The following is a 14,009-nucleotide window of genomic DNA, read 5'->3' as shown; positions in this document are numbered from 1 at the left end:
GTCACAACCCTCCTATAAATCTTTAACAAAACATAGTTGTTTACATATCTCCCTTTTAATCCCAGAGTTAATTTTTAAAAACTACATGATCGCTGTTTTTATGTTTTATTTCAGTGCTCTAAAATTATCCTAGCCTATGCATAGGAATGGGTAAAGCCTCCTTAAACAAAAATGGAATTTGTTGTTAGTTCTTTCGCTATTTCACGGTTATGTCGCTAGTATCACCTGAGAGCTTGCTAGAACTCTCAGACCCAGTCCAGCATCTTTAGTTTATCATGATCCTCAGGTGATATAGATACACATTAAAGTTTGAGAAGCGCTGCTATTCTAAAGGTTCTCAATTTGAAATTCGGCTGCCACCTGCATTCAGATGCAGGCAGTGCCATCCCTTGAAACCTCCAGGTGTCTATCCCCTTTCACATGCACAGCTCTCCTACTATCCCTTACAGGAAAGATGGTCTCAGCCCATCTGTACTTTATTGTGGTAGACTTTGGCAGTTAACTGTTACAGATCGACAGCTGATAATACCGGATTAATGCTTTACAACCTACAACCTTGGCTGCACATTGGAATGAGCTGTTCTGCCCCACACATTCGTCATTACTAGCTTTTTCTCTCCAGTACTGCCTCCAATGTCTCTTTTACCACCCCCACTCCCACCCCCAACTCCACCCCTGGAGCCTGCAATACCTTGATTTTAAGATCTTTTCATTCTCCTCTTCTCTCTCAGGTTCTCTTTTCCTTTCTTCTATCCATCTTAAATGCCATGGGCTTTGAAAGGGCCTCATCTTGATACCCACCCCCATGGTGACTGATCACCCTTCAAATTCAGGGCCACTAGCCTCAACATAGCCCTTGGTACTGCCTGCCAAACACACTGTTACTTAGGACCTCTATCACTGACTGTTCTAAATGGCAACTTTGTACTTTTCCCTTTCCCCTCAAACCTGCAACACTTCTTGTACCTCCTTTCAGCTAATAATCTTGCTTCTATCAACTACAGAAAAAAAAAATAAGATTTTAAAGAATTAAAGTTAGTTTTATTTAGCAGTCTTCCTGAGGACTATAGACTGAAGCCTAGAGCGTCAGAGTAGCCCTTTCTTTAGAGAGGTTCTATCAGACTGCTCCAATGCAACATTTCAGTTCACAGTTTATATACAGGTAGCAAAGATTCAGTATACGCAAAATCGCATCTAAGTTTGGGTGCAAGAGTATATCTGATTATAGTGTACAGAAGCATAACCACTAATCCCATCAGACATTATCTTATGTGTAGGAAAAGACAAGAACTAAAGTTATTTATTTATTTATTTATTTATTTATTTATTTATTTATTTATCTGGAGGATTGTCCCACTTAATTTGTTTTTTAAATTTTTATTTTTTTTATTTGTATGAATTTAAGGGGCAAGAGTGCAGGTTTGTTATGTAGATATATTGTGTAGTGGTGAAGTACAGGTTTTTTGTATAACCATCACCTGAATAATGTGCATTGTATCCATTAAGTAATTTCTCATTCGTCGACCTCCTCCCACCCTCCCACCCTTCCAGCTCTCCGGTGTCTCTTATTTTACTCTCTACATCCATGTGTATGCATTATTTAGCTCCCACTTAGAAGTGAGAACATGTAATATTTGACTTTCTGTGTCTGAATTGTTTCACTTAAGATAATGGCCCACAATTGCATATTGCATCCCTGTTTCTGCAAAAACCATGATTTCATTCTTTTTTATGGCTGAATAGTATTCCATTGTGTGTGTGTGTGTGTGTGTGTGTATACACACCACATTTTCTTTATCCAATCATCTGTTGATGGACTGTTCGGTTGATTTCACATCTTTGCTATTGTCAACAGTGCTACAATAAATACATATCTTTCTGATATAATAATTCTTTTTCCTTTGAGTAAATACCCAATAGTGGGATTGCTGGATCAAATGGTATTTCTATTTTTAGTTCTTTGAGAAATCTCCATACTGTTTTCCATAGAAGTTGTACTAATTTACATTCCCACCAGCAGTGTATAAGCATCCTTCTTTCTCCATAATCTTGCCAACATCTGTTATTGTTTTGGCTTTTTAATAATAGACATTCTGAAGTAACTTATCTTTTGAGGAATACAGTGACTCGGGGAAGAGACATGGGGGGCCATATGCTCTATCTTGTTTTGTCTTCGAAGCATCTTTCTAGAAAGCTGCACATCATCACAGAGTCAGGGGCCTTGTGAAATTATGCCGGCAAGCAGAAATGAGGAAAAAACAGCTTCCAACATTTGTTACTTTGTCTCACACTTCCTATTTCATTGAGAAAATAGAAAAAGGTCAGCACATCCACCTGCTCTCTCCACCACCTACCTGCTATTGTGTTCATATACTTGGCCTTCCACCTGTCACTGTGGGGCAGGTGTCTGGGTTCCCATCGAGGCCACCTGTGTACTAGCTAACAGTGATCAGCAGTCATTCAACCTTGACACATCCAAAACTGTGGGTTGAGTTACGCCTCCAAACCTGTGCTTTTCACAATCTCCAGGTAAGTAAATGGCAACTCCACCAGTCCAGGTGCTCTGGACAAAACCTCCAAGTCAAAGAGCTTTGACTCAACTCTTTCCTTTGCACCCAAAGTCAAATCTGTAGGCCAGTACTGTCAGTTCTATGTTCCAAATACACTGTATTTGTTATCACACTACTTCTTACCACCCCTGCTGCTACAAGCTTTGTCCAAACCACCATCTCCTCTTATCTCAGATGTACCCTGCTTCTACCCTTGAGCCTAATAGTCTCTTCTCAACTAACAAGCATTGTGCAATGTGTAATTTAAACATTAATTGTGTAAAATTAATGTTTACACAACTAAACATTAATTGTGATGTTTAAAATCCTAAGTCAGGTCACAGCACATGTCTGGCCAGAACCCTTTAATATCTTCCCAGCTCCCTTCAAGTCAAGCTGCTAGAGGCTCTGCAGAATGTAGCCTCTCTTGTATCTCTAACTTCATCCCTTCTCTTCCTCTTTACTCCCAAGCACTGCTTCAGACACTAGGACCTCCTTGCTCTTCCTCAGGCACTACCCACCTGTGCCTGCCTCAGGTAATTTCCACTTACATAGCCCTCTGCCTGGAATGGCCCTCCCTTGGGTACCCACATCGCTCACTCTCTGACTCAGCTATCACCAGGAAACCAATAGGTTTAACTACAGCCAGAATCACTGGCCAGCACAATACCCCATCTGCCCCACCAGGCTTGGATCTAAATATCTTCTGGCTAAAAAGCAAGAAGGGGAGAAAGTTGTCCACAATTGTATCTGGCAGAGCATATGCCATAGGCTAAGAAAGCATCCCCAAAATACCAAAGGCCAAGAAATATTTTGCTAAATAAAATCACTGGTAGAATCAGATCATAGTCTCCCACAGTGAATACTCAAGATAGACCAACATCTATTTGTAGAGATATAGATATAGATATGTATAAGATATATATTTTTATTTGTATAATGTAGAAACATATATATTTACATACACACATCACTTGCACAAAGCCAGTCTGTGAATGAGTGGGTTAAGACAAGCCCTAATGGAAAGCCACTTCTTAAACTTATGTTTTCTTCTTTTTCCTTTTTATTATGGAAATAATGCACAAAAACAAGCATTATTTCATCTTTGTGCATGCATTTTTCCTGTCTCTTCTGTGCACTCAACTACACTTACGTTCATGTGTACTTACTCTGTCCTTCATGGGATCACATCATACATCTTGTTGTGTGACTTGTTTTTTTTCCCTAACTCTGTCTCTGAAGATATTTATATGCCAATACAGAACTACTTCACTCCTTTTAATAGCTGCATGATATTCCATAATATTCCATGTTACTCCATATATGGGTACACCATAATATACTTATTCCCATGTTTATTTTCACAAATAACTTGTCCATGATCAGTATATGCATTTATTCTAGGATAATTCCTAGAAGTGGCTTTCTGAGTCCAAGGCACGCATATTTTAACTTCTGAGACATACTGCCAATTTGCCTTTCAAAAATGCTTGCCTAGACCGACTCCAGTGAACAGTATCCAGCAATGCATGCTTCCTTGCCAGCATTGGTAGGTTGATTGTCATCAACATTTAAAAAGTGTTTTGCTAATCTGATGGGTGAACATTATTTATTTTTGTCTTAATTTGCATTTTCCTGATTAATATCATAACTGCACTTCTTTAAATACACTTTTTAGTTATTTACACTTAACTCTTCACAGACTGGCTGTTCCTATCTTTTGCTCATAATTGTATTAAACTTTTTGAAAATTGATTTAGAGGAACTTTTTCTATGTGCTCTGATATCAATAATTTTTCCATTAAATATATTTTAAATATTTCTCCAATTCTGTTTCTTGGCTCTTAACTTCATTGGCATTCTATTTAGCCGCACATACATGTTTCAGTCATATATAGGAAACATTTATGTTTTCATTGTTGTTATTCGTTTTGATGTTAGTTTTCTTTTCTCTCTCTTTGGGGAGGGGTGTTAGTCATGTTCATAAAATTTTCCTATAGTTTCATTCAGAACTTTTGTGATTTGGGCTGTTTATTTTGAACATTTAGTGCATAAATCTATTCATCCATCTAGTTTATTTCTATGTGCTGTGTGAGGTAAAGGACTATCTTTAATTTTTTTTTTTTTTTTTTGAAACAGAGTCTCACTGTCTCCCAGGCTGGACGACAGTGGCGTGGTATTAGCTCACTACAAACTTTCGCCCCCTGGGTTCAAACGATTCTAGTGCCTCAGTCACCAGAGTAGTTGGGATTACAGGCACCCACCACCACCCCCGCTTAATTTTTGTATGTTTAGTAGAGATGGGGTTTCTTCATGTTGACCTGGCTGGTTTTGAACTCCTGGCCTCAAGTGATCTGCCCCCCTCGGCCTCCCAAAATGCTGGGATTACAGGCATGAACCACTGCATCTGACCAATTTTTTAAGATATTTCTAATAATTTCCCCAATATAATTAATTAAATAGTTCTTTTCTTTTCTTTCTGTCTTTCTTTCTTTTTTTTTTTTTTTTTTTTTTTTTTTTTTCTGATGGAGTCTTGCTCTTTCGCCCAGACTGGAGTGCAGTGGCGTGATCTTGGCTCACTGCAACCTCGGCCTTCTGGGTTCAAGCGATTCTCCTGCCTCAGCCTTCTGAGTAGTTGGGATTACAAGCATGAGCCACCACACCTGCCCAATTTTTTAAAAGATATTTCTAATAATTTCCCCAATATCATTAATTAAATAGTTCTTTTTTTTTTTTCTTTCTCCTTTTCTTTTTTTCTTTTCTTTTTTTTTTTTTTTTTTTTAGACGGAATCTTGCTCTGTCGCCCAGGCTGGAGTGCACGGGCGCGATCTTGGCTCCTGGGTTGGAACGATTCTCCTGCCTCAATCCCCCAAGTAGCTGAAATTACAGGCATGTGCCACCGCGCACGGCTAATTTTTCTATTTTAGTACAGAGGAGGTTTCACCATCTTGGTCAGGCTAGTCTCAAACTCCTGACCTCAAGAGATTCGCCTCCCTCAGTCTCTCAAAAGTGCTGGGAGTACAGGCCAGGCGTGAGCCACAGAGCGCGATTAAATAGTTCATTTTTAACTCACTTATATGAAATGTTGACTTATTTTTCTATTATTTGGGTACCTCTACAAGATTTTAGATAATTCTTCAAGATTTTTTCTGTATATACTTTAGAATTAGCTTGTGAGGTATAGAATTTGGAAAAAACTGGCCATTTTCATTAAATCTACAGATTATCTTTGGAAAATTTAACGTCTTCATAGCAGTCTTCCTGTTCAGAAATCTGTCTCTTCTTTTCTTTATGTATTTCTTATGTTCTTTAGTAACATTTTATAATTTTCTTTATAAAAGTCTTACCATTTTCTCTTATTGAGCACAATGTTTTAATCATGACATAATTTGAATATTATCTTTTTCCTATACCATCTCCCAGTTAGCTATTGATAACATATAGCAAAGCAATTGTTATCTTGATATTCTAACCTCAAATGCTACCACTTTAATAAATTCCCTCCTTCCCAGTTTCTCAGATAGTTGCATTGGAATTTCTTGGAAATTTTCATGGGTGACATGAAAAACTGTACATATAATATCTTTGAGATTTATTATTATAATAAACTTATTAATTGTCATATTTAACTCCTCTAAACTTACTTTTTTCTCTACTGAATTTTTTTAAAATAAATATATGTTAATGCCTTTCACTATGATTGTAAATTTGGTAGGGTTTATTATTTTTTTTTCCAAAGTATTTCTGTGTAACTATCAGAAACATAAAAGTCCTTGGTTCTAATAGTTCTTGGTGGATTTTTTCCTTTTATTATGCTTTTTACCTTATATTCTAGTTTACCTTCTATTAATAAGTATGTACCTTTTTTCTCTTCAGTAGCCATCTCTTTCTCTTATCTTCAGCATTTCCAGAAAATGTATGTCTCTTATAAGCAACAAATAGATTGAAATACAAAAAAGTTGTATTTTAATAATATATTCTATTAACACTTATTTAAACCATATGAAATTACTGTTTTGATAGGTCAAAAATAGTCAAACATTGGCAATTCCATATGGTTCAATCTATTATAATACTGTAATTACATGTTTAAACTTATATCTGCCATATTTATGTTTTACATTCATATCTTCTTTTATTTTTATTTTTTGTTTTAAATATTTCTCCTTTTATACTTAGTACAGTTGTTTTTCTTTTAACATATATGCATTTTTTACTACTTTTTTAAAAAATTCAAGCTTTTTTAAAATTATAAATATTCAGTGTACAATATGGTGCTTTGATAAACATATACATTTTGAAATAATTATAACTATCAAGCTAATAACGTATCCATCATTTCACACAGTTAGCTTTTTTCTTCCTTCCTTTTTTTGGTGAGAACATTTAGAATCTACTTTCCTAATAATTTCAAGTATACAATATATTATTAACTATAGTCAGCATGCTGTACATTAGGTCTCCAGAACTTATTCATGCTACATAATTGAAACTTTGTACCCTTTGACCAGTATCCCTCCACCCTATTTTCACCATGCCCCCAGGACTGGCAACCACCATTCTACTCTCTGCTCCTATGATTTCAATGTTTTTAGATTTCACACATAAGTGAGATCACATGGTATTTGTCTTTCTTATTTCCCTTAGTATAAACTCCTCCAGGTGCATCCATGTTGTTGCAAATGTCCTTCTCTTTTAAGCCTGAATAGTATTCCATTGTGTATATATACCATATTTCTTTATCCATTCATCTATGATGGACACTTGGGTTGTTTACATATCTTGTCTATTGTGAATAATGCTGCAATAAACACAGGAGTGCATATATCGCTTGGAGATAGTGATGTCATTTACTTTGGATATACACCAAGAAGTGAGATTGCTAGATCATATGGTAGTTCTATTTTTAAATTTTTTTGGAACCTCCATATTGTTTTTCATAATGGCTTCATCAATTTACCTTCCCACCATCAGTGAACAAGAGTTCTCTTTTCTCCACATCCTTGCCAACACTTGTTATCTGTTGTCTTTTTAATAACATCCATTTTCACAGATATGAGGTGATTTCTCATTGTGGTTTTCATTTGAATTTCCCTGATGATTTGTGATGCTGACCTCTTTTTTTTTTTATATGCCTGGTGGTCATTTGTATGTCTTTTTTGAGAAATATCTGTTTGGGTCTCTTGCCCATTTTTTAATCAAGTTTTTGTTTGTTTGTTTGTTTTGCTACTGAATTGTTTGGATTCCTTATATATTCTGGGTAATAACACCTTACCAGACGTATGGTTTGCAAATATTTTCTCCCATTCTATAGGTTGCCCCTTCACTCTGTTTATGATTTCCTTTGTTGTGCAGAAGCTTTTTAGTTTGATGCAATTCCATTTTTTGGTTTTCTGTTTTGTTTTGTTTTGTTTTTGTTGCCTGTGTTTTGAGATCATAGCAAAAACTTCACTGCCCAGATCAATGTCAAGATTTTTCCCTAAGTTTCCCTCTAATAGTGTTACAGTTTCAGGTCTTACATTTAAGTATTTAATCCATTTTGAGTGTATTTTTGTATATAGTATGAGAAAAGAATCCAATTTCATTATTCTGCATATGTATATCCAATTTTTCCAACACCACGTATTGAAAGGACTCTCCCCAGTGTGTGTTTTTGGCACCTTTGTCAAAGATCCATTACTGTAAATGCATGAATTTATTCCTGGTATCTCTATTCTGTTCCATTGGCCTAAGTGTCTGTTTCTATGTCAGTACCATGCTGTTTTGATTACTGTAGCTTTGTAGTATATTTCAAAATTAGGTAGTGCACTCTCAATTATTACAGAAAATGTCTGTGGGTGTTAACCTTATGACTCCTTGCATATACTGAAAAATATGTGTATTTGTTTTTATTCAGTTGCTGACTTGGAAGGGTACAGAATTTAAGTTCAAGTTTTAAGCAATCTGATTCTTATTCTCTTCTATGAAGTGTGAAACTGTATTTGCTTTAATAAGTACCTGATGAACTCTTTATATCTTAAAATTCAAATCTTTCCTCGTCTCTAGAAATTTCTCCCTTCTCTTCCTTCTTATACTTTGCTTTCTCTCTCTCCTCCTTCTCTTCCTTTCCTCCTTAATTTCCTTCTTTCAATATTGCCATGTCTATTAGAGAGATGTTTGTTGTTCTGAATCTGTCCTATATATATCTCTTGACTTTCCCTTTATATTTTCTTTTCTTTGTTCTTTTCACTGTCTTAGGAAAAAAATCATCAATATAATATTCTAGCTTATTAATTTGCCTTTTTGTCATGGTCATTATTTTTTGAACTGTTTATCCTTTAAATGGGCACATTGTTCTGTTATGTTTATATAAAAATGTCACTTCTACATATATATATATTTTTTTTTTTTTTTCATGTTCACCTATCTTGAGTGACTGTAGAAGTGGAACAGGATGAGTTTCCAGGGCCAATAGATTGTCTTCTTGTTACGTGGGCTCTCCATTTCTCTACATTGGGGCATTGCTTTTCCCTCTACTTCTTGATGCCCACCACAGAGCTTTGTCCTGTGGCGAATATTATCACTTCTTATTTATTAGCCCAATAGGAAGAAGATGAAGGGATGTGCCCTCACCTTGAATGTCAGCTTGTTATAGCTCTGCACTCTCAACTTGAAGCTGCCTTTATTAGCTTACATCCATGCCAGTCTTCTCTGCAAATATTTGGAACCATGGTTTCCTGTGGTTTAATTTCCCCAGTGATCAGATCTTACTTATGTCTGTCTTTGTGATTCTTCTGCATTTCTGATGCACTGATGACACTCTTGATGCTCTTTCTAGGCATTTATAACTTTATTTTGTTTCTTAAGTATCTATTTTTTATTGTTATTTACATGGAACTTTTAGAAGAGTGGTAGGATTCATACAAGTACTGAGTCTGCCATCTTTAGTCAATATCTCTAATTCTTTAAGAATAAAAATTAAATTTAGCCATCTTTACGTTAGGTTCTTATACTTCGAAGAACTACTGTAAATACAGTTACCCTTACCAATGAAAAAGAAAATCTAAGCATATTTTGTTATTATCCCACGTTCTGCGTTAGAAACAGCTGGCTCTCAAAAGGACAATTATATAAAATACAGTGTTCGGTAAGAACTGAAGTGTCAATATAGATACAAATGAATAACTTTGTGTTTGATAAAGATGCTTTCTCACCCTACAAGAGATACGCTTCCAAATTTGATAATAGTTTTAACAATGAGCTATGGGTATACTCTTTTCACTTTAGTACAAGCATCAAGCCTTGTAGCAGGGTTTATTGGAAAGGGCATGGTTTGGGAACTGGAAATATTAATAATTTCTATTTTGTCCAATCAAGTTTTCTGACTTTCCATCAACTTATCTATGAAAATTTGATAGAAATATCTATAACACTTGGAAAATTATAAATTATAGTACAAATATAAAGGTTGAAAAATAAAGATTATGACATTGCAGAAGACATAATACTATTTTGTGGATCTTTTTAGATTTAACTCACTTCTTACTACACTCCATTCTCCAAAATGATTGTATCCTTATGGCCTGGTATTTTCTATCACATCTAGCCATTTGTTCAGAAAGCAAAATAAAGATGGTAAGCCAAATGACAAATTAAGTTTATAGATAAATAAAGATACATCCTATTGCAATGCTTTTGTTTTTGAAATATCAAGTCAGGCTTCATTTTCTGGTTTAGTTAAAATGCTGTGGGAAGCTTCTCTGGGACTAGAGGACATTGACCTTTGGAAGGTGTTGTCTGCTCCTGAAGAAAACTCCTGGCTGTTTAAAGGAATGGGGTGGAGTGGAAATACACCCAGACAGGAAACCTCGCAGGTGGAGAGAAGAAGAGGGCCATGCCCAAAAGCAAGTCAGTTCATTCACCTATCAGATCTTTAATTCTAAGTAGGTCTCTGAACTCAATTGGCCCTCTCAGAAACATGTACGTTACTGACCTTGTATATCAGATCTGGGTTAATGTTTATGTCATGCACAAAGAAATAACTCTGAGTACTTTAAAAAAAAAATTAGCCCTTCCTTTTTGCAGGGGAGTTGCAAGTACTTAATTTATAAAATTTCTATTGAGCATGAAGATTATTCCCTAGAAGGAAGCCTTTTCTGACCCCATGGAATATATTAAAATCCCTATATCTTGCCCTCAAAACATTTATCTCAGTGAAGAGACAGCTGCCCATTTCTACATACGTACAAATTCTGAATCCCTGAGTCAGGAGGCAGAGAGGTTAGACAGGACGAAGTATTTTCCGACCTTCTCTTAGGTGGCCATGACAATGCATCCACATGTGGCATGGGCTGGGAAGCCATGGGCTGTTTTTTCAAGCCAACGCCAAATTCCCTATGACTCAAGGACACTCCTACTATATATAGTCTCGTAACCTGCTGGCCCTCGTTTTCCATGTCATGGGTCAGGGTTTTTGTCATCACTGGTGTTTTGGAGGGCAGCTAGGCATGACCGAAATTACTCTGAAGTCTCTGTCTAGGGGAGTGGGTGAGGTCCGAGGCTGACCAGAGTTCAAGTCACGCACCTTTCTGAGCCTGATTCTCCTCATGGGTCGAGTGGGTGTTTGAGCTCTAAAACAGCAGTCCCCAATCTTTTTGGCACCAGGAACTGGTTTTGAGGAAGACAATTTTTTCCACGAAAAGCCAGGTGGGGTGAAGGGGTATAGTTTCAGGATGAAACTGTTCCACCTCAGATCATTAGGCATTAGATTCTCATAAGGATCACATAACCTAGACCCCTTGCATGCGCAGTTCACAATAGGGTTTGCACTCCTAGGAGAGTCTCATGCCACTGCTGATCTGACAGGAGGTGGAGCTCAGAGCTCAGGTGGTAATTCTCACTCACCCACTGCTCACCTCCTGCTGTGCAGTTAACAGGCCACAGACTGGTACCTGTCTGCAGCCCAGGGGTTAGGGACCCCTGCTCTGTGATTGTAGTGGCCCCTCTAGCCCTGGTGCCCTGTGCATCTTGTGGTTCCAAATCTGAAATTAATTTTAATTTTATAGACAGAATATTTTGGTTCTTGTCTCCTTCTCTCCAAAACCAACTGCTACTTTATTTTGGGTAAGATTTCTCATAAAACCTAAAATTATAATTCTCTTCATAGTCCAGAAGTATTACTTACACACCTACTTCTCTCTTTTCTCATGATAGAAAGAGTTTACAGGTTATCATTTCAAATAAGGCTTTTAAAATTATAAATAGAGAAACAACATTTGGGGATATAGAATAATTCACAAAGCAGTAAACAGTCTGAAAAAATGTATTGAATCAAAGAAGAAATAGTTTGAGAATGAATTTTCTAGAATTATATAATCTTGTAGCCTCAAAAATAAGTCTCTTTCCCTGTGAGAAAGACATATAAAGAGTATAATTGATTATCAGAAACTTGGAGCTTTAAATTTTAACAAAACCTACATCACAGCTACTTAAAGAAAATGCATTCAAGGTGAGACTTTTAAATGTAGAATTGCCCAACCATCCTTCAAATTCAGACAGTATATGCTTATGAACATTCTTTCCTACAAAAAAAATTATAGTTTTTCCCCAATAAATGATGCTGTTGTCACCAAGGACCAAAGGATGAAGTGATGGAACAGTCTGTGGCTTGGGTGTAGCCATCTGCCATCAAAACCTGCCTATTCTCTATATTATCTTCTGCAATGAACCAGCACAGAGAATGAGTGGGCAAAGCAGTAGCATAAGAAGGTCATCCACAAAGGCACTCCCCATGGTTTCCTTGTTCCTTCAGGAAATCAGCTCCATTTAATAACGGAAAGGAGAGCCAAGTGCTCCAAGAGCATAGGAGGAAGAATGAGAACGCTCACTCCCAATTATTCAGTGGCTCCTCATTACCTGCAGGATAAATGATGAGCTCTTCCTGCAAATGCTTCGGGTGCTCAAGGTTCCCACTGCCTGTGCCCAGCTGACATTGCAGCCTCACCCACGCTGTAGGGAGTCATTAGGGGATGGGGTCAGAGAGGTAACCTAAAGCCATATGAGTTAGGACGTCAAATCAGGAGTGAGGTGGGAGCCATTGTAAGTTCTGAGCAAAGAGTGACAGCGTACGCATTATATTTTATTCTTATTCTTCCCAAATGCACTCCACGTTCCCACCATACAAACCCACTCTCCTGAGAACTCCCCAAGCATCCCTGCCCATAACAATCTCATTCTGCCTTGGTGCCCATCGCCAGGGACTCTCCTACATAAAGCTTCTCTGATTCCTCCAACAAGGTGGGACTCTCCCTCCTACTCTAATCCCACGAATGTCCAAAGTACTTGGCTTACACCACAGTTATTGCATATTCTGCCTTGGATTAACTTTCTTCCTGTTTGCTCTGAGAATACTCGCAGGAGAATCTTGTTGCATTTTCTGCCTTGGATTAACTTTCTTCCTGTTTGCTCTAAGAATACTCACAGCAGAATCTTGAGTCTGCAGCATTTATCCTAAGAAAACTTTGCCATGAACTATTAATATCTCACTTGTATTATTTTCGCATTGCTGCAGTATATCAACTTTGAAAACAAAAGACATCATTCTATTTATAGCATTCTTTTTTTAGTAATGGTAATTCCACTTACATAATTTATCTCTAGCTCACAGAAAATGTCAAATCCTAGAAAACGCAGCATTCCTATGTGTGATGTTAGCATCATTCTTGAACAGTTATTGGCCAACAATTCATTTGATGAATCTGATTTTTCCTAAATAGATTATTCTGATGCAGATGATTCTGATGTTAGTTCCGTTTAGAACTAACTCCAAGAACAGTTTTTATATTTTATTTTCACATTGAAAATCAGTCAGATTTGCTTCAGCCTCAAAGAGTATGTTTATGTAAAATTAAATGAGGGCCGGCAATGAGCTGTACTTTTTTTTCCAAACTGGAAGAGGGAACTATTAAGAGTCAAATGATAACATTAGACATGTCTTGCTTTAAGCCTCAGCTAGATTGCAGATCTCTTTAGTGATGGATTACACTTTATACAGCAACTCAGTGTTGTTACCTCAGCTGTGAGAGAGGCCTGTTGCCTCCACGAGCTCCACTGATCAGTTTCCAAGCCCTGGGTCATGTAACAGCCAGCCACCCCCCAACAGCAGTTTTGCCAGCAGGTCCAACAGTTCAAGTTCATCCCCACTTCTAAAAACATAGTGAGTGGATATATTCATGTTCAAAAAAGTTGCAAACACATGATCATCTCAACCATTTTTCCCCAACGAAACTGCTTTGGACATAGACATCTGTGTTACCCTTAGAGAAACTGCTGGGATTTGTTGTCACCACTTGCCCTCATGCTTGTATTGCACTGACATCTTTGTTACCCCTATTCATCACGTTTCCATTCCCCCACTAAAAGGCATATTCTTTGGCCTCACAGATTTACTTCCCTCACCTACTGACCTTTGCTCACCTACTG

General features: G+C 37.1%; 1 protein-coding gene across 1 annotated transcript in view; it reads left to right on the top strand.

Moving 5' to 3' along the window:
- Positions 1-14,009, top strand: part of SPTLC3 (serine palmitoyltransferase long chain base subunit 3) — a 164,599-nt gene that overhangs the window by 54,057 nt on the left and 96,533 nt on the right. The gene's annotated exons all lie outside the window — the stretch shown is intronic.

The sequence above is a fragment of the Piliocolobus tephrosceles genome, chromosome 20 (genome assembly GCF_002776525.5).
Source record: "Piliocolobus tephrosceles isolate RC106 chromosome 20, ASM277652v3, whole genome shotgun sequence".
NCBI classification, from domain to species: domain Eukaryota; kingdom Metazoa; phylum Chordata; class Mammalia; order Primates; family Cercopithecidae; genus Piliocolobus; species Piliocolobus tephrosceles.
The sequence above is the reverse complement of the archived record's forward strand: the minus strand, read 5'-3'. Positions and strand labels throughout refer to the sequence as shown.